At 47.8% G+C, this 21,090-nt stretch overlaps 1 protein-coding gene across 1 annotated transcript in view; it reads left to right on the top strand.

The window, feature by feature from the left end:
* The window catches only part of LOC104934474 (semaphorin-6D), a 79,160-nt gene that overhangs the window by 2,159 nt on the left and 55,911 nt on the right, over window positions 1–21,090 (top strand). Inside the window, exon 2 of the mRNA XM_027286589.1 lies at window positions 8,977–9,098. The gene's annotated coding sequence lies outside the window, so the exon portion shown is untranslated. The remainder of the gene's footprint in view (window positions 1–8,976; window positions 9,099–21,090) is intronic.

A 21,090-nucleotide genomic window follows, 5' to 3' on the forward strand; every position in this document is an offset into this window, starting at 1 on the left:
CAAAGGTCTCAAAGGTTAAGCAAAGGTTCTTCAAGGTGCCTCAAGGTTTCTTCAATGTTTTCAAGGTTCCTCAAAGGTTTTCAAAGGTTCTTCAAGGTTCCTCAAAATGTATTTAAAGGTCCTCAAAGGGTTTTTTTAAAGGTTTCACAAAGGGTTCCTCAAAGGGTTTTTAAAAGTTCTTCAAAGGTGTCAAAGGTGCCCAAAGGTTCCCCAAAGGTTCTTCAAAGGGCTTCCAAGGTTCATGTTCTTGATTTTAACAGAAACCATTAAAACAGGTTCTCTGAACGGTCGTCAAAGAACTTTGAGCAACATTCATGAGACCTTAAAGACCTTTTTGATGGTTCTCTGGAGGGTCTTTAGAGGTTCCAGTTGAACCTTCGACTTCCTGTCCTCCATGTTCCTTCACCCGATGTTTCGTCCGTCTGTCCAGACGTGAGCTCACAGGAAACTCAGAGGTTATGTTGATTCATTCACCACATCAGCCTGCACCACACACACACACACAAAACCACACAACACACACAAACAGGACACACACACACACACGACAACACACACACACCAGACACACACACACAGACACACACACACACACACCCACTAAACTCATTGCCACGCAGCAAAGCACAAACAACAACACGCACTTACAGCCAGTTAGTCTGACGCGTTACCGGGCAGGCGTAACGTGAACCAGCGAACCACAGTTTATGTGACACTTAGCATTGCCTAAGCTAACGTTATCTGAGCGAAGACAAATGGCAGAGGACGAGAGTGAAGAAGGACGCCAAGAGTTCACTCTGTCCTCAGAGTTACTGTCCTGCTCGAAGACGAGACAAAGGAAGTGAGCACACACACACACACACACACACACAAACACACCACACACGACAGACACACACACACACCAACACACCACACAGAGACACACAGACCAGACACACCGACACACACATCACACACAACACACACAGACAGACACACAGACAGACACACACACACACACACACACACACACACACACACACAGACAGACACACACACACAACAACCACACACACACAACACACACACTCACACAAGACAACACACACACACACCAAAGGTCTCAAAGGTTAAGCAAAGGTTCTTCAAGGTGCCTCAAGGTTTCTTCAATGTTTTCAAGGTTCCTCAAAGGTTTTCAAAGGTTCTTCAAGGTTCCTCAAAATGTATTTAAAGGTCCTCAAAGGGTTTTTTTAAAGGTTTCACAAAGGGTTCCTCAAAGGGTTTTTAAAAGTTCTTCAAAGGTGTCAAAGGTGCCCAAAGGTTCCCCAAAGGTTCTTCAAAGGGCTTCCAAGGTTCATGTTCTTGATTTTAACAGAAACCATTAAAACAGGTTCTACTGAACGGTCGTCAAAGAACTTTGAGCAACATTCATGAGACCTTAAAGACCTTTCTGATGGTTCTCTGGAGGGTCTTTAGAGGTTCCAGTTGAACCTTCGACTTCCTGTCCTCCATGTTCCTTCACCCGATGTTTCGTCCGTCTGTCCAGACGTGAGCTCACAGGAAACTCAGAGGTTATGTTGATTCATTCACCACATCAGCCTGCACCACACACACACACACAAAACCACACAACACACACAAACAGGACACACACACACACACGACAACACACACACACCAGACACACACACACAGACACACACACACACACACCCACTAAACTCATTGCCACGCAGCAAAGCACAAACAACAACACGCACTTACAGCCAGTTAGTCTGACGCGTTACCGGGCAGGCGTAACGTGAACCAGCGAACCACAGTTTATGTGACACTTAGCATTGCCTAAGCTAACGTTATCTGAGCGAAGACAAATGGCAGAGGACGAGAGTGAAGAAGGACGCCAAGAGTTCACTCTGTCCTCAGAGTTACTGTCCTGCTCGAAGACGAGACAAAGGAAGTGAGCACACACACACACACACACACACACAAACACACCACACACGACAGACACACACACACACCAACACACCACACAGAGACACACAGACCAGACACACCGACACACACATCACACACAACACACACAGACAGACACACAGACAGACACACACACACACACACACACACACACACACACACACAGACAGACACACACACACAACAACCACACACACACAACACACACACTCACACAAGACAACACACACCAAAGGTCTCAAAGGTTAAGCAAAGGTTCTTCAAGGTGCCTCAAGGTTTCTTCAATGTTTTCAAGGTTCCTCAAAGGTTTTCAAAGGTTCTTCAAGGTTCCTCAAAATGTATTTAAAGGTCCTCAAAGGGTTTTTTTAAAGGTTTCACAAAGGGTTCCTCAAAGGGTTTTTAAAAGTTCTTCAAAGGTGTCAAAGGTGCCCAAAGGTTCCCCAAAGGTTCTTCAAAGGGCTTCCAAGGTTCATGTTCTTGATTTTAACAGAAACCATTAAAACAGGTTCTCTGAACGGTCGTCAAAGAACTTTGAGCAACATTCATGAGACCTTAAAGACCTTTTTGATGGTTCTCTGGAGGGTCTTTAGAGGTTCCAGTTGAACCTTCGACTTCCTGTCCTCCATGTTCCTTCACCCGATGTTTCGTCCGTCTGTCCAGACGTGAGCTCACAGGAAACTCAGAGGTTATGTTGATTCATTCACCACATCAGCCTGCACCACACACACACACACAAAACCACACAACACACACAAACAGGACACACACACACACACGACAACACACACACACCAGACACACACACACAGACACACACACACACACACCCACTAAACTCATTGCCACGCAGCAAAGCACAAACAACAACACGCACTTACAGCCAGTTAGTCTGACGCGTTACCGGGCAGGCGTAACGTGAACCAGCGAACCACAGTTTATGTGACACTTAGCATTGCCTAAGCTAACGTTATCTGAGCGAAGACAAATGGCAGAGGACGAGAGTGAAGAAGGACGCCAAGAGTTCACTCTGTCCTCAGAGTTACTGTCCTGCTCGAAGACGAGACAAAGGAAGTGAGCACACACACACACACACACACACACAAACACACCACACACGACAGACACACACACACACCAACACACCACACAGAGACACACAGACCAGACACACCGACACACACATCACACACAACACACACAGACAGACACACAGACAGACACACACACACACACACACACACACACACACACACACAGACAGACACACACACACAACAACCACACACACACAACACACACACTCACACAAGACATTTGAAGAACCTTTAAGGAACCTTTGAAGAACCTTTGAGGAACCTTTAAAAAACCTTTGAGGAACCTTTGAGGAACCTTTAAGGAACCTTTGAAGAACCTTTGAGGAACCTTTGAGGAACCTTTGAAGAACCTTTGAGGAACCTTTGAAGAACCTTTTGAAGAACCTTTAAAAAACCTTTGAGGAACCTTTAAAAAACCTTTGAGGAACCTTTGAGGAACCTTTAAGGAACCTTTGAAGAACCTTTGAGGAACCTTTAAAAAACCTTTGAGGAACCTTTGAGGAACCTTTAAGGAACCTTTGAAGAACCTTTGAGGAACCTTTAAAAAACCTTTGAGGAACCTTTGAGGAACCTTTAAGGAACCTTTGAAGAACCTTTGAGGAACCTTTAAAAAACCTTTGAGGAACCTTTGAGGAACCTTTAAGGAACCTTTGAAGAACCTTTGAAGAACCTTTGAGGAACGTTATTTGTAACGTGTTAATCGTCGACTCTTCCTCTCTGCTTGTATTGACACCTTCCAATATGGCCACCTGCCAAAACAGCACACACACACACACACACACACACACGCACACGCACACGCACACGCACACACACACACACACACACACTCTGCCAGGTGACCTCTGTGTCTCCATGACGCTTCTCTTCCTGCTCTATTGATCCACTGCTGCAACACAACACACTCCACCCTCTCTCCAGGTGTGTGTGTGTGTGTGTGTGTGTGTGTGTGTGTGTGTGTTGCTGACAGCTGGCTGCAGCAGACACACACTTCCTGCATCCTGCAGAGAAACAATCAATACTTTGGCAGAGGACGAAGATTCTGACGTTAAATGAATAAAAACAGAACCTGCTGCCAGCTGTAGCTGCTGTTAGCTCAGTTTGTTAGTGCAGCAGCCTCTATGGACATGATGGCAGAGGAGCAGAGAGTGAAGAGGACGCTGACGGAGGAAGCTAAGAAGAGAAAAGGAGAGAGTGAGCGAGCAAGAAGCCGCCGGACAAGAGTAAATGTGGGACTGACTTTTAGTGGTTGGTGAGAGCTTGGTGAAATAAAAGGCTGAAAGACAGACGCCGAGCTGGGCTGACTGCTGCTGGACTAGGCAGTGAGATCAGCTGCTGCTGGGTCTGGTTCTGGTTCTGGTTCTGGGCTGACTGCTGCTGGACTAGGCAGTGAGATCAGCTGCTGCTGGGGACCTGGGTGATGATTGGCTGTAATGTAATCAGAAGAAATACTCGAGTACAGCTGTAGTCATGGTTACACAGAGGGATTACTCTGTGATTTAGAGATGTTGGTTTATCGAACGTGACGTTTCCTGTCAGTGTTTGAGCTCATTCATGTTCGTGTGTTTCATGGCGTGCTGTGATGTCACACGTCGCGGGTACGGCGTCTCATCTCCAGGTGAAAGTTATTCTTCTGATTTTTACCATGAAGGAAGCTGAATTATTCATCCACAAAGGTTTCTGTGTGAAAGTCTGACAGTCAGAGAGGCCGGCTCCGACAGGAAAGGGATTTCCAAAATAAAGTGCAGTGCTCAGAGGAAATTAGACAAGCAGAGACGAGACAATGAAGGAAGACGATCGAGGACATTAACATGAAGAGAGACAGAGAGACAGCTGGACCGGACCAGGTTCAGAGGTTCTGTTGCTGTGTTCACTGTTAGACTGGACACTGCTGGTTCAGAGGTTCTGTCGCTGTGTTCACTGTTAGACTGGACACTGCCGGTTCAGAGGTTCTGTTCGGTCTCAGTGACTTTAAGTGGACGTGCTAAAAGTTTTTTCTTGCTTGTAAGGCTCTGCAGCCTCGGGGTAGAAAGGTCGAAGGTCGCAGGTCAGGAGGTCTTGTCTGGAGTCCTTCAGAGTGAATGTTGAAGACGTCTGGACAGACTCAGAGAAGAAGCTTCACATGAGCATGTGACAGGTCCAGCATCATCATCATCATGGAAACATCTGAAGGTTCCTCCTGGCTTCGAGTTCTCCACCATATTTATTGTCTCCGTCAGGACAGCTGGTGGACTTCCTGCTGTGGAAGCGTTCTCCGTCTTCTCTCCGCGATGTGAGGACTGTGTGGGCGTCGCGTGATTCACAGCCGAGGTGTGAACGTCGATACTGAAACTTTCTAAACTTCATCTCATCACAGAAAATAAAAGAAGAAGAAGCTGCAGCTGATTGGACGTGGAGCATGGAGGTCGTATCGATCAGGAACTGATCAGACTGATCCTCGTCTGAAGATCTGAAGATCTGAAGCTGCAGACAAACCGTGTTTCTGTCTCGTTAGCGGAGCTCGTCAGGATCCTTTAATGCGTCCAGAGTGTTGACGGGCTCGTCTGCACAAACTCCTCTAATTATCAGGAGCTCGTTATCGTCGTGTTGTACCTGCTCCGACTGCAGCGCCAAGACAGACTCTGATGATGTGGTTTGTTCACCCTGCAACTCCTCCGCCTCCTCAAACTTCTCTCCTTACAAATGAATCTGCTGAAATGTTTTTTATTGTTTGATTTTTCATGTTTGCATATGATCCAGTTTGTTTAAGTTACACACAGTTACACACTAAATTCACATTTCATGGACTTGCCGATTAGGAAATTTTCTAAATAGTTTCCAGAAGTTTTCCAGGAAATGAACTGGAAAGTTTCTGTCCCTTTGCAGCCCCAGTTACTCATCATGTCATGAGTGTTGACGTTCGCTGCTTCGTTGAGCCGTCCCGTCTCCGTCACGCCAACATCAGCAGCTGCATGTCTTACTGTCCGTCCTGATCTTCAGTCTCGTGCTGTCTTCGTCTTCTTGTGTCCTCATGACGTCTCCCTGAACCTGAAGGACGTCCACACAGCCCCACCATGTCCTGAGTGTTTGCAGACAGGTGGAGATGAGAGACGTTGGCTTCAGATCTTTGTTTTACCTGTCGGCCTGCCACGTGCTGATTGGCTGAAGCTGTTTGGTGTGTTGCAGGTAGAGTCTGCTCTCAGACGTCCATGCTCACTTTCTTCTTCTTCTCTTGTTTTTGTTCTCCTTCTGCCTCCCTGCACAGACCTCCGTCTGTCTCCTCCGTCTGTCTCCTCCGTCCCTTGTCCTGCAGTGTCAGAGATGAAGACTTAAAACATGTTCGCTGGTCGACCTCGATGCTGCTGTGTCTGCATCAGACGAGTCCTGAAGACTGTCTAAAACCTGGACGTAGTCTCTGTGACGTCCCCGCAGACTGTCTAAAACCTGGACGTAGTCTCTGAGACGTCTCCGCAGACTGTCTAAAACCTGGACGTAGTTGTCCATGTTAATCAGGTTTGACAGTCGTCCTCCCGTGAGGGTCGAGGATCGTTACCTGCTGTCCACGGCTGAGCGCGCTCAGACGATGGCGTCCTCTGAAGACTCAGCTGATGAAGACGTTGAGGGGAAACAGGAAGTTCAGGAATGTGAAGCTCGCCGCCGCCACCTGTGTTTGTTTCAACATGTTTCATTGCATCAGTGATCTGTGTGTGTGTGTGTGTGTTTTGGCTGACCTCCAAGCTGCCAGGATCGACTTGCTGCCAAACATGTGCAGGGCGGCTGCAACACATTTCACACTCAAGCTGTGTGTGTGTGTGTGTGTGTGTGAGTGATACAGTGTGTGTGTAACCAGCTCGCCTCCTCGTCTTTGTCGTGTTTTTATCCGTCAGATTTATTCCGTAATGTTTCTTTTTTCTTTGTTCAAACACTTTTCATTCACTCTGTACAAAGACACACACACACACACACACACACACACACACACACACAGAACAATGTGTGGATTAGCTCGTTTAATCTTCTGTTATTTCACTGCAGGAAACACTTGTCGTTCATTAATGAATGGATTTTTATTCAGAGTTTGATTTGAATAAAAAAAAAACACGTCTGACAGACAGATGAGCAGTGTCACCTCTGTCACAAGCTACTGTCAACCTCCGCGTTACGGAGACTACGTCCAGGTTTTAGACAGTCTGCGGGGACGTCACGGAGACTACGTCCAGGTTTTAGACAGTCTGCGGGGAAGCTCCGCCTCTTGTGAGTGTGTTTTGGTCACATGACTCATTAACGCTTCATTCTCACATGTTCCCGCTCCCAGCAAGTCACATGACACTTCTCATTCAGCTCTCACACACACACACACACACACACACACACACACACACACAGAATGAGTGTCTGACGTGAAGTGACACAAACGTGTTTTCTGAAGGTCAGCAGTCAGACTGAAACTGCAGTGTTCTGAGCGCGTGCAGAGCTCGTTCTGAGCGCGTGCAGAGCGTGTTAACCCGCTGAGGGTTTCACAGTGTTCAGTGAATCTGCATGAGGTGACAGTTCTGACAGTTCTGACAGTTCTCCTGCAGATTTACACTTATTAACCCGCCGAGGACGCCGAGTGGAACGCCGAGCGTGAAGCGGGACCGGAGCTCCGGATCAGATCCGGTCTGTTGGATCCTGAATGTGGAGCTTTGAGTCTCCGTACAGAGACAGAACATGGAAACGTGTGCAGACTGAAACATTTAGAATAAAACCAGAAGTCACGTGACCGTCATGTCAGGTCACAGAGCACAGGTCACTAACGGGTGGACCGCGGTCCGGGTCTGGACCTGAACGTGACGATGGGACCTCGTGTCCGGTCTGTGTGTTTCACATGTTTCGTCTGTTTCAGCAGCAGACCAGGAGACAGGAGTTGTCCACGGTTGCCTCAATCAGTTTTGGTGTTGGCGTTGATCAGTGCAGCGAGTGGACGTAGAATCTGTCTCTGCTGATTGGAGCTCTCTCGGGTGGAGCAACAAGAGTAGTGGAGTCCTGAAGGCTGTCTTACTGTGAATCATGGTGCTGCCTGATGATTTCAGGGCCTCCGTCCTCTCCTCCGTCGTCTCCTCCGTCCTCCGTCCTCTCCTCCGTCTGTCTCAGGATGTCTCCATGTGAAGCAGGACGTCTTATTTAAAGGTGGAGGAGATCCGAGCTCCGTCAGATTTCACGTGACCTGTCTGCAGACTTCAGGTGTTCACTTCGATAACGAAGCAGCAGAGACGGAGACAGACTCAGTGTGAAGTCTCTGCTCTCAGTGGCTGAAAGCTCAGGAAGCTCCAACCAATCAGAAAGTCAACGGGAAGCTGTGTGTGTGTGTGTGTGTGTGTGTGTGTGTGTGTGTGTGTGTGTGTGTGCCAGATGTTAATCTAGATTACAGCACAGATTCTTTGGCGTGAAAACACGAAGCGCTTCACTCTGTGAGTTCACGCCGCAGGGCCTGCTGGGTAATGGCGTGCAGAGACGCTCAGCTGTGATTTAAAGAAGTTTGGAATGCGTCCATCTGCTGCAGATCAGATCAGAGCGACGGCACCGTGCCATTAAAGACAAACTGGAACCAGTGATCTGAGACCTGAGAGGACGAGGACGAGGACGATGTTTGAACTGTTTCAGAACGAAATGTCATCTCGCCGTCTTCTGATGGTTCTGATGGTTCTGATGGTTCTGATGGTTCTGATGGAGGTGGCAGACAAACAGACGACCCGTTCTCAGTGTAGATTGAACAGACTGTGTGTGTGTGTGTGTGTGTGTGTGTGTGTTAACCTGATCTCTCCGTCTCTTGTAGTCCGATCTCTCCGTCTCTTGTAGTCCGATCTCTCCGTGTCCCAGTTCTCAGACAAACCCTCGCCCTGTCCCACAATGCACCTGTGCTGAATCTGACGGCCTCACTCTTCTTCTCTTCTTTTGTAAACAGACGAGTTCATCCACACACACCGTCCGGACTTCTTCTTCTTCTCTTCCTGGATTTGGACATTTCTCCTTCACTGATTGGCTCCCCCGTGACGCTGCCTGTGATTGGACGGTCCTGAATTCAAGGTGAGAACTCGTTTAACGAGCTGAAGCTGCTTCGTTTGTGTTTGTCTGATGATGTCAGAGCTCGTTAAGATGTTTCATGAGTCGATGTTGTGTGTGTGTGTCGGTGTGTGTGTGTCGGCGTGGTGGTGTGTGTGTGTGTGTGTGTGTGTGTTGGCGTTGTCCCAGCCTTCCACACATTCAGAGATAAGAGGACGCGCCTAAAATGGTAAAGAGCCGAACAGGAAGTCTCTTTCGTCATGTTTTGAATCTGCGTTTGCATAAATTAACATATTAATGAGGCAAACAGTGACGGGATGGCTCTGTTCATGTGGGAAGCTTTGTGCTAATCAGCACATTAATTAACTCACTTAACGAGCTCATTAGCATAAGAGGTCGTGTGTGATACATCCTCAGGTGCTGTAAGGACATAATAGGACACTTCACGTGATAACAGGTGTGTTAAACATGATGCATGACACCTGAGAGAGCTGTGTGTGTGTGTGTGTGTGTGTGTGTGTGTGTGTGTGTGTGTGTGTGTGTGTGTGTGTGTGTGTGTGTGTGTGGACTCGTTCACCAGGTGAGGACGAAGCTGTTCACTGACAGTCCGGCTCAGTTTGAAGGTTCTGCTGAGCTTCAAGTGTCGGTCCAGATAAAGTCTTTTGTTAGCATGAGTCCTCACGAGGATAGGTTTACAGGTACTTGTGTTGAGACTCTGTGGGGTCATTTTAAGGTCGCTGCACCTACTGCACCCACTGCACCCGCTGCACCCGCTGCACCCACTGCACCCACTGCACCCGCTGCACCCACTGCACCTACTGCACCTACTGCACCCACTGCACCCACTGCACCCGCTGCGCCCGCTGCACCCACTGCACCCACTGCACCCGCTGCACCCACTGCACCCGCTGCACCTACTGCACCCACTGCTGAGTCAGTTTAGTCATGTGATTGCTGCAACTTCAGACGACATTAACAAACATGTAGAGTCAGTTGAGTCAGTCAGAGACGTTCAGACGATGATGAGACAGTCAGCTCGTCTTGGCGTCTCCTCGTCTCGGCGACCTGCCGTCTGTCTCCACATCAGCTCGTTGGACGCCCGCTGAGAGTCTCTGAGATCCGCCTCCCCGCCGCACGTTAACTTTGTTTCTGTCGCCGTCTGTTTGTCGTCTCAAAGTGACAATCACTTTCCAACTTTTCTCAGAGAGGACGGGTTCTGGTCTGTCAGACTGTGAACGGAGGATTTGACCTGATGATGATCTGAAGAGAAGAAGTCGTGTGTGTGTGTGTGTGTGTGTGTGTGTTTCTTCTTCTCTTGTTTGTCTGATATTTGGGTCACTTCCTGCCGCAGCAGCTGTCCCACGACGACCTGACGAGAGAAGAAGAAAATGAAGTTCTTCTTCTTCTTCTTCTGTGGTGTCAGTCGCTCGCTCGTTAACGAAGCGTTCTCTTTCTGTCACCTTGCTTAGTTTGCCACAATGCTTTCTGGGTAATTAGTGTGTGTGTGTGTTGGTAATTGTCTCTCTTCTTCTGTGGTTTTGAGTCGTGTAGTTCAGCGTCTGTCACTGTATCAAAAACCTGATTTAAACCAACGTCCCGCTGAAGACCTGGAGCTGTTCACTGAGCCATGAACTCTCCATAAGAATATAAATTAATATAATCAGACCTGATGCTGCAGCTGTGCTCACTGATCATAAAACAGTGTATGAGTCTGTGAGTGTTACTATAGAAACGTCTTTATTTATCCACACAGTGAAGTCATGTTAGAGACGTTAATCACAGTCACACTGTAACATGTCTTACTGTCATGTTTGATGTTTGTCACTGTACAGACATTTCAAAGCAGCGACCTTGAACATGAAACCAACAGTCCTGACTGATATTAGGAAAGGCTCCACGTCTGTTTGTTACAGTAACAGATTTTTAAAGTTTGTTTTCTTTCATTAAATTTAATGATTTTGATCTTTCACTTGATCGCAGCCTCAGTTGGACAGAAATGAACATCAGTCAAATGAAATAAGCGTCATGTTGGTGTGAAATTCGATTTTTTGGGTGTTTGGTGACAGAGGAACGTGATGCTGGGCTTCAGTGTCTGTACTGATGGAGGACAGGAGGAGGAGGAGGAGGAGGAGGAGGAGGAGGAGGAGTAGGAGAGGGAGGATGAGGAGAGGGAGGAGCAGTGCTTGATATTATGCAGAGGGTTGTTTATCATTTGGCGGAAGTGCATCATTAAAAAGTGACAGGAAGTTTTGTCTATCCCTTCGTGATCAGCTCATTATAGAGCTCGTTAACGTGTCTCCCACGGTGAGAGTCTGATCACTGGACATCAGGGGCGTGGTTCATGGTGTCCGTCCAGAGGACTGTTTAACTGTCTCTGGGCCGAGTGGGGCCGTTACCAACACTCGCTTCAGTAAGATATGACAAATGTTTAAACAGGAGAACACTCAGTGTCCGTCTGTGTTATCGGCAAATTTTTTAGAAAGTATTTGATATTACAGATTGGTTCATGTACGGTAAAACACGTCTATTTCATGACAAAAAAACGTCTTTGTACGTAATATTACAAAAATGTCCCATCGTACTTACACAGTTTTACATAAAACAAACCGCCTCAGTGGTGGCTGCGGTTGCAGGTTTTTACAGTCCTATGCCGATGATGTGAATTTTACTATAAACAAAGCTCTCTCTTATTTTGAAAAGTTGTGCCTGGATTCGGTGGAGTTGGCTGCACCCGGACAGATAGCAGATAACCAAGGTGGTTTCTTCCCCTCTTCCAGGCCTCACCTCTCCAGGTCAGGGATTAAGGAGCAGATGAGGTGATGTCAGGCCTAAACACGTTAATCACTGCAGGATAAAAACGCTGAAACCCCACATGATGGATTTTATTTTGAGGACGTAGACAAGCTCTTCATCATCACATGGGGGTAACTCTCCTCTCATCACTGGAAGCTGATGGGGAGCGAGCCGGTGTTGTGCAGAACCGGAAGCTGGCGAGCGGGCGATGTAACCTTAACCTAGTTAGCACAGAGGGATCACACTCTGACACACACACAACACACACACACACACACAACACCAACACACCTCTGTGGGGAGGTTCAGGGCATCTCCAGCCGATGGGGGGTTGAGGCTGGAGGTTAACGGGGAGGAGTCGAATCTTATCGGAGTTAAATCCGAGACAGACGAACATTCCCATCCTCCCTTCAGCCAACTGCCAAGGACACACAACACACACACACACACACACACACACACACACCACACACACGTGCACCACACAACACACAGGGCGATTAACCCCTTCAGCCATTTAAAAGTCCTCCAAATCAGAGGCCCACGTCCAAAATGAGCGTTTGGGGGGGTTTACATAGAAGTCGCGTCTGAAGCTTCCACTTTGTCTGTGTTGTGTCCGGCCACCTGACGTTGCATCACGTGACGCTCATCTTGCATATTCAAACATTTCAGACAACTAATAATTGGCTCATGTAGTAATAATCTGTGTGTCGTTCTACGGAAGGACTGTACTTGACAGATTTCTATGAAAGATCCACGAGCAAACCTTCAGTCAGCATCAGTTTTGAACGTTTAAGTTTTTAATATACAGTTTAAAAAAACTGAAAATAACTATAAATTTATTTATCGGCCAGAAATGTTTTTTTTCTTTTTCGTGTCAGAGAAAACAGAAAAATGAAAAATGACCGTGATCATTTATTTCTCTAAATTGTGGTCACAGAGATTTATAACACAATTATATAATGGGGGAGCCACATATTACAGATTACATGTGTTAACGTGTTGGTGTGTGTATATTCCTACATGTGGTTAACGTGTTTTGGTGTGGTAAATGTCTACAATGTGTTGGTGGTGTGTATAGTCTACATTGTGGTGGTGTGGTGTATAGTCTACAGTGTGTGTGTGTGGATAGGCGAACATGTTTAAACGGGTTGGTGGGGTGGAGGCGACATGTGGGAACGGGTGGGTGTGTGGAGAGTCTACAGTGGTAACGGGTTTTGGGGTGTATGAGTCCCTAAATGTTGTTGGTGGGGTGATAATAGTCTACATGGTGTTGGTGGTGGAGATAGGCGACAGGTTGTGGAACGTGTTGGTGTGGGTATAGTCTACAGTGTTGGTGTGTGAATAGTCTACATGTGTTAAACGGGTTGGGTGGGTGTAATAGTCTACATGGTTAAAGTGTTGGTGTGTATAGTCTTACATGTGTTTGGGGTGTGTATAGTCTACATGTGTTTAACGTGTTGGTGGGTAAGGTCTACATTAGTTGGTGTGTGGTATAGTCTACATGTGTTGGTTGTGTTGTTAGTCTACATGGTGTAACGTGTTGGTGTGTGTATAGTCTACATGTGGTGACGTGTTGGGTGTGGTATAGTCTACAGGTGTTTGGGGTGTGTATAGTCTACATGTGTTGGTGTGTGTATAGTCTCATGTGGTTAACGTGTTGGTGTGTATAGTCTACAGTGTTGGTGTGGTGTATAGTCTACATGTGTTAACGTGTTGGTGTTGTGTATAGTCTACATGTTTGGTGTGTGTATAGTCCTACATGTGTTAACGTGTTGGTGTGTATAGTCTACATGTGTTGGTGTGTGTATAGTCGACATGTGTTGGTGTGTGTAAGTCCTACATGTAGTTACGTGTTGGTGTGTGTATAGTCCTTAACATGTGTTAACGTGTTGGTGTGTATAGTCCGAACATGTGTTGTGTGTGTATAGTCCCCTACATGTGTTGGTGTGTGTAATGGTCTACATTGTTTAACGTGTTGGTGTGTGTTAGTCTCCATGTGTTTAACGTGTTTGGTGTGTGGTTAGTCTACATGTGTTGGTGTGTATAGTATACAGGTGTTTGGTGTGTGTATAGTCTACAAGTGGTTGGTGTGTGTATAGTCTACATGTGTTGGTGTGTGTATAGTCCAAACATGTGGGTTAACAGGTTGGTGGGGTATAGTCCTAAAATGTGTTAACGTGTTTGGTGTGTATAGTCTACATGTGTTGGTGTTGTATAGTCGACTGTGTTGGTGTGTGAGAGTCTACATGTGTTAACGTGTTGGTGTGTGTATAGTCCTACATGTGTTAACGTGTTGGTGTGTGTATAGTCGACATGTGTTGGTGTGTATAGTCTACATGTGTTGGTGTTGTAGAGTCTACATGTGTTAACATGGTTGGTGTGGTAATAGTCTAACATGTGTTGGTGTGTATGTCTACATGTGTTGGTGTGTGTATAGTTCTACATGCGTTGGTGTGTTATATGTCCCTACATGTGTTGGTGTGTTATAGTCCACATGTGTTAACGTGTTGGGTGTGTGTATAAGTCTACATGTTTGGTGTGTGTATAGTCTACATGTGTTAACGGGTTGGTGGTGTGTATAGTCTACATTGTGTTAACGGTGTTGGGGGGGGTAATAGTCTACATGGGGGTGTTTTGGTGTAAGTCTACATGTGTGTTTGTATACAGAAACGGAACATCAGGGGAAGGTCAAGATAAATAGGCGTCAGTTGGTGGTGAAATTCGATTTTTTGGGGTGTTTTGGGGACAGAGGAACGGATGCTGGGCTTCAATGTCTGTACGTGATGGAGGACCCCCACCAGCTCGATCTCTTTTTTCGTTGTTTGCTTTTTTAGGTTATGTTATTTTTTTTCTTTTATTTTTTGGGAGATGAGAGACTGTTGGCTTCAGCTTTTTACTTGTCGGCATGCTACGTGCTGATGGCTGAAGCTGTTGGTGTTGTTGCAGGTAGAGTCTGCTCTCAGACGTCCGCTCACTTTCTCTCTCTCTGTTTTGTTCTCCTTCTGCCTCCCCTGCACAGACCTCCGGTCTGTCTCTCGTCCCCTTTGCTGCAGTGTCAGCGGATGAAGACTTACAAACCATGTTCGCGGCGACCTTGCTGCTGCTGGTCTGCATCAGACGCGTCCTGAAGCTGTCTAAAACCTGGATCTTATCTCTGTGAGTCCCTGGCTGTCCTCAAACCTGGACGTAGTATCCGTGACGTCCCCACCAGGACTGTCTAAAACCTGGACGTAGTCTCTCTGACTTCCCCGAAGCTGTCTAAAAAACCTGGACGTCGTTCTCTGAGACGTTCCGGCAGAATGTCTAAAAACTGGACGTCGTGGTCCATGTTAATCGGCTTTGACAGCGTCCTCCGTGCTGGGTCGAGGATCGTTCCCTGCTGTCCGGCTGAGCGCGCTCAGCCGTCATGGCGTCCTTGACGACTCAGCTGATTGCAGACGTTGAGGGGAAAACAGGAAGTCAGGATGTCGAGCTTGCCGCATCAGTGAATCTGTTGTGCGTGCGTGTCGGGTATGTGTGGTGGTGTGCGTGTGTGTGGGGCGTGTTTTTGGTGACCTTCCAGTATGCCAGGATCCATTCGGCACTTGCTGCCAAACCTGTGCAGTGCGGCTGCAACACATTCACACTCAATGCTTGTGTGTGTGTGTTGTTGGTGTTGTGTGTTGTGTGTGTGATACAGTGTGTGTGTGTGTGTGTGTGGTGCGTGTGTTGTGCTTGTACAAGTGTGTGTGTAACCAGCTCGCATCCTCGTTCTTTGTCCGGGTTTTATCCGGTCAGATATTCCCGTAATGTTTCTTTTTTCTTTGTCAAACACTTCATTCAACTCTGTACAAAGACACACACACCACACACACACACACACACACACACACACACACACACACACACCGAAACAATGTGTGGATTAGCTCGTTTTAATCTTCGTTATTCACTGCAGGGAAAACACTTGTCGTTCCCGTTAATGAAATGGATTTTTATTCCAGAGTTGATTTTTAATAAAAAAAACAACACGTTCTGGCCAGGGATCCGCTGAGCAGTGTCACCTCTGTCACAAGCTAACTGTCAAACCTCCGCGTTTCGGATACTCCGTACTCCAGGTTTTAGGGGACAGTCTGCGGGGACGTCACAGAGACTACGTCAGTGTTTAGACAGTCTGACCGGGGACGTCTTCGGAGGACTACGTGCCAGGATTTTAGGTACAGTTCTTGCGGGGATCGTCTCAGCGACCTACGTCCCCGGTTCTAGACAGTTACTGCGGGGACGTAACAGAGTGACTACTTCCAGGGTTTTAGATTCGACAGTCTGCGTGAAGTCACGGCGAATACGTCAGGTTTAGGACAGTCGCGGGACGTCTCAGAGACTAGTCCAGGGTTTTTCCAGGTTTAGCCATTCTGTGGGGAGTCTCAGATACACGTCCAGGTTTTAACACTCTGCGGGACGTCACGGCGACTACGTCCCAGGTTGTAGACAGGCTGCGGGGAGTACAGAGACTACGTTTCCAGGTTTTAGAACAGTCTGCAGGGATGTCACCGGAGACTAACGACATGGTTTTAGACAGTTCTGCTGGTACGTCACGAGTAAACGTCCAGGTTGTTTAGACGTCTTCGGGGAAGGAAGCTCCGCTCTTGTTAGTTTAGTTGCTGTTTTTGTTCACGGACTCATTAACGTCATTTCTCACCTGTTCCCGCTCCCAGCACTTCACCATGAACTTCTACTCCGCTCTCAACACACACACACCACAACACACCACAACACAAACACCACACTACAGAATGAGTTGCGTGACCGGAAGGACACAAAACGTGTTTTCTGAAGGTCAAGCAGTTCAGACGTAAACCTGCAGCTTTTCTGCGCGCGTTTGCAAGAATGGTTTCTGAGCGCGTGCAGGCTCGTTCTGCAGCGCGTGGCAGACGCGTGTAATGTTTAACCCGCTGAGGTTTTCCCAGGTGTTCAGTGACTCGATTGGGTGACAGATCTGACAGTTCGACAGTTCTGACCAGTTTCTCCTGCAGATTAACACTTATTAACCGTGCTCGAGGACGCCGAGTGAAACGGGCCGAGCGTTGAAGGGGCCCGGAGCTCCGTATCAGATCCGGTTGTTGGATCTTGAATGTGGCGCTTGAGTCTCCGTCCAGAGACAGGACAGGAAACGTGTGCGACTGAAACATTAGCAATAAAACCAGAACGTTCTACCGGACGTCTCAGGTCCACAGAGCACAGGTCACTTATACCGTGGTGGACGAGGTCCGGGTCTGGACCTGAACGTGACGCTGGGACTCGTGTTCCGGTCTGTGTTGGTTTCACATGTTCTCGTCTTGTTTCCAGCCAGAGACCAGGAGGAAAGCGTTGCCGGTCCACGGTTGCCTCAATCCGTTTGCTTGTTGGCGTGTCAGTGCAGTGAGTGACGTTGAATCTGTCGTGATTGGTAGCTAAGACTTGTTAAGTAAAGACTGTGGGTGCCTCGTCACGCTGATTGTTGGACACTAACTTATGTACGGAGCTCTCTCGGGTGGAGCAACAAGAGTAGTGCGTCCTGTTGAAGACGTCTTCTGTGACTCATGGTGCCTGCCTGATGCTTTACGGGCCTCCGTCCTCTACTCATTTTTTCCTCCGTCCTCTCCTCCGTCTGTCTCAGGATGTCTCCATGTGAAGCAGGACGTTTCTTAAAGGTGGAGGAGACTCCGAGCTCCGTCAGATTCACGTGCCCGTCTGCAGACTTCAGGTGTTCACCTTCCGATAAGAAAGCAGCAGAGCCGGGCGACCGACTCAGTGTGAAGTCTCTTGCTCGTCAGCGGCTGAAAGCTAGGAAGCTCCAACCACTCAGAAGTCCAACGGGAAGCTTGTGGGTGGGTTGGGTGTGTGTGTGTGTGTTTGTGTTGGGTTGTGTGTGTGTTGTGTTGTGGTGTGGCCAGATGTATCTACGATACAGCACCAGTCTTCTTGGGTGTAAAACACGAAGCGTTTCACTCTGTGAGTTCACGCCGCAGGGCCGCCGGGAATGGCGGAGCAGAGCGCCTCAGGTCGGAATTTAAAGACGTGTTGGAATTGCGTTCCATCGCTGCAGATTAGTATCAGAGCGGACGGCTACGCGTGGCCGGGCCAAAATTCCCTTTTAAAAAAAAAGACAAACTGGAACCGGTGTGATCTGAGGTCAGAGGACGATACGAGGAGATGTTTGTTTGAACGTTTTTCAGAAAGACATGTCATTCGCGTCTTCTGAGGTTCTGATGGTTCTTTCTGATGGTTTTGATGGGGGTTTGCATAGCAAACAGACGACCCTTTCTCAGTGTAGAGAAACAGACTGTGTGTGTGTGTGTGTGTGTGTTTGTGTGTGTGTGTGGTGGTTGGTGTTGTGTTAACTGATTCTCCGTCTCTGTGTCCGATCTTCCGTGTCCCGCATTTTCAGACCATCCCCGCACTGTCACCATTAATGTCACCTGTGCCTGACGTGCTGAATCTGACGGCCTCACTCTTCTGTCTTTCTTGTAAACAGACGAGTTCATTCCAACACACCGTCCGGACTCTTCTTCTTCTCTTCCTGGATTTGGAATTCTCCTTCATGATGGCTCCCCCGTGACGCTGGCCTGTGATGGGACGGTACTGAATTTCAAGGTGAGAATCGTTTAACGATGCTGACGTGCTCGTTGTTTGTCGATGATGTCAGAGGCTCGTTAAGAGTTTCAGAGTTCGAGTGTGTGTTGTGGTGTGGTGTGTGCTGGGTGGTTGTGTGTGTGTGTGTGGTGTGTGTTGTCGAAAGCCTGCCAACACATTCGAGATAAGAGAAGGGCCTAAAATGGTTTTTAAAAGAGCCGAACAGGCAAAGTCCCCTTCAAAACAGGAAGTCTCTTTTGTTCATGTTTGAATGCGTTTGCATAAAACATATTAATGACGGCAAACAGGACGGGATGGTCTGTTCATGTGGGAAAGCTTTGTGTGCTAATCCAGACATTATTATACTCACTTAACGAGCTCATTAGCCTAAGAGGTCGTGTGGAAATCTCAGGTGTCCTGTAAGGACCCAATTCATAGGGGACACGTCACTTTGGTTTCTTTTTTTTTTTGTTTTTTTTTTTTTTTTTTCGTTGTGGGGGCAAATCAGGTGTGTAAACATGATGCATGACACGAAGAGAGCTGTGTGTGTAGTGTGTGTGTGTGGTGGTGTGTGTGTGTGTGTGGAGACGAACGCTGTTCCCTGACAGTCCGGGCCTCAGTTGAAGGTTCTGCTGAGCTTCAGCGGTCGGTTCCAGAGAAGTCTTTTGTTTCTGCCTGAGTCCCATCACGAGGATAGGTTACAGGTACTGTGTTGAGATCTCTGTGGGGTCATTTTATGGTCGCTGCACCCACGCAAACCTACTGCACCCGCTGCACCCACCTGCACCTACTTGCCCCGCCAACCAATGCCACCCATGCTGCACCCGCCTCCTTCGTCACCCACTGCACCTACTGCACCGCTGCACCTATCTGCACCCACTGCACCTACTTGCACCCGTGAACTACGCACCCACTGCACCTACTGCACCCGCTGGCACCTCACGTACACCGCTGCTATCGCTGCACTCTATTACTGCACCACTGCACCCCGCACCGCGACCGCGCACCCGCTGCAACATGCTGCACCACTGCCACTGCTGCACCGCTTGCACCCGCTGCACCCGCTGACCTGCTGCACCCACTGCACTACTGCACCCACTGCACCCACGCACCGCTGAACCCGCTGCCCCCGCTGCCATGCACCCGTCCTCGCGCTGCACCATGCACCCACTGCACACGTCTGCCACCTACTTGCACCCACGGCGGTCAGTTTTTTAGTCATGTGATGCTGCAACCAGACGACATTAACAAACATTTGTTAGAGTCAGTTGATAGTCGGTAAGAGACGTTCTAGACGATTGATGAGACATGTCAGCCTAGTTATTGGGTATTCCTCGTCTCAAGATCGTACGCCCGCTGATGATGAGAGTCTGAGTAGCCCTCCCGCCCACTCGTTAACTTTTGTTCAGTCGCCGTCGGTCGTCTCATAAGTGACAAAATCCACTTTCCAACTTTTCTCAGAGAGGACGGTTGGTGATGAGCTGTCCTGGAAACGTCGGAAATTACCTGAACTCCAAAATCCAAACCACATAACCATCCTAACAATATATTAAAAACTGCTGAAACTTCAGCTGTCTTAAATAGTCGTCACCGTCTCTTACCTGGTTCTGTCTCAGGACAAGTTCTGGTTTCTCGGTGACCAGGTTCTCGGTTCGGACCAGGGTTGGTCTCAGACACGTTCTGGTCTCTTTGACCAGGTTCTGGTCTCAGTACCAGGTTCCTGGTATGTCAGACTGTGAAGGGAGGATTGACCTGATGATGTCTGTGAAGTAGAAGGAAGTTCGTGTTGTGTGTTGGGTGTGTGTGTGTTGTGTGTGTGGTGCGTTGTGGTGTTTCCTTCTTCTCTGGTGTCGATATTGGGTCAACTTCCGCCGCAAGCAGCCGTCTCCACGCCGCCCTGCGAGAGAGAAGAAATGCAAGTCTTCTCTCTTCTTCTGTGGTGTCAGTCGCTCGCTCGTTAACGAAATGCGTTCTTTCTGTTCACCCTATGCTTTGTTTGCCACAATGCTTTCTGGTAATTAGGTGTGTGTGTGTGGTCAATTGTCTCTTTCTTCTGTGGTTTTGATTCGTGTGTAGTCAGCGTCTGTCCACTGTATCAAACCTGAATTAAAACCAACGTCCCGCTGACAGACTGGAGCGTTCACGAGCCATGAAATCTCAATTAAGCATAAAATAATTATATCAGACTGATGTGCCGCTGTGCTCACTGATCATAAAACGTGTATGGAGTTTGAGTGTTACATAGAACGTCTTATTTATCCAACAGTGAAGTCATGTAGAGGACGTTAATCACATCGAACTGTACACATGTCTTTGACTGTCATGTTATGTTTGTCCACTGTACGCCTGTTCAAATGCAGCGACCTGTGAACATGAAACCATACAGGCCTGTACTGAATTATGGAAAGGCTCCACGTCTGTGTTATCGGGAACAGATTTTTTAAAGTGTTTCTTCATTACAATTTCATGATTTTGATCTTTTCTTCCCTTGATCGCAAGCCTCAGTTTGGACAGAAACGAACACAGCAAATTATAAGCTTCATTGTTTGTGTGAAATTCCGATTTTTTGGGTGTTTGTGACAGAGGAAAACGTGATGCTGGGCTTCAGTGTCTGACTGATGTGAGGGAC

The sequence above is a fragment of the Larimichthys crocea genome, chromosome XIII, assembly GCF_000972845.2.
Source record: "Larimichthys crocea isolate SSNF chromosome XIII, L_crocea_2.0, whole genome shotgun sequence".
Taxonomy (NCBI): domain Eukaryota; kingdom Metazoa; phylum Chordata; class Actinopteri; family Sciaenidae; genus Larimichthys; species Larimichthys crocea.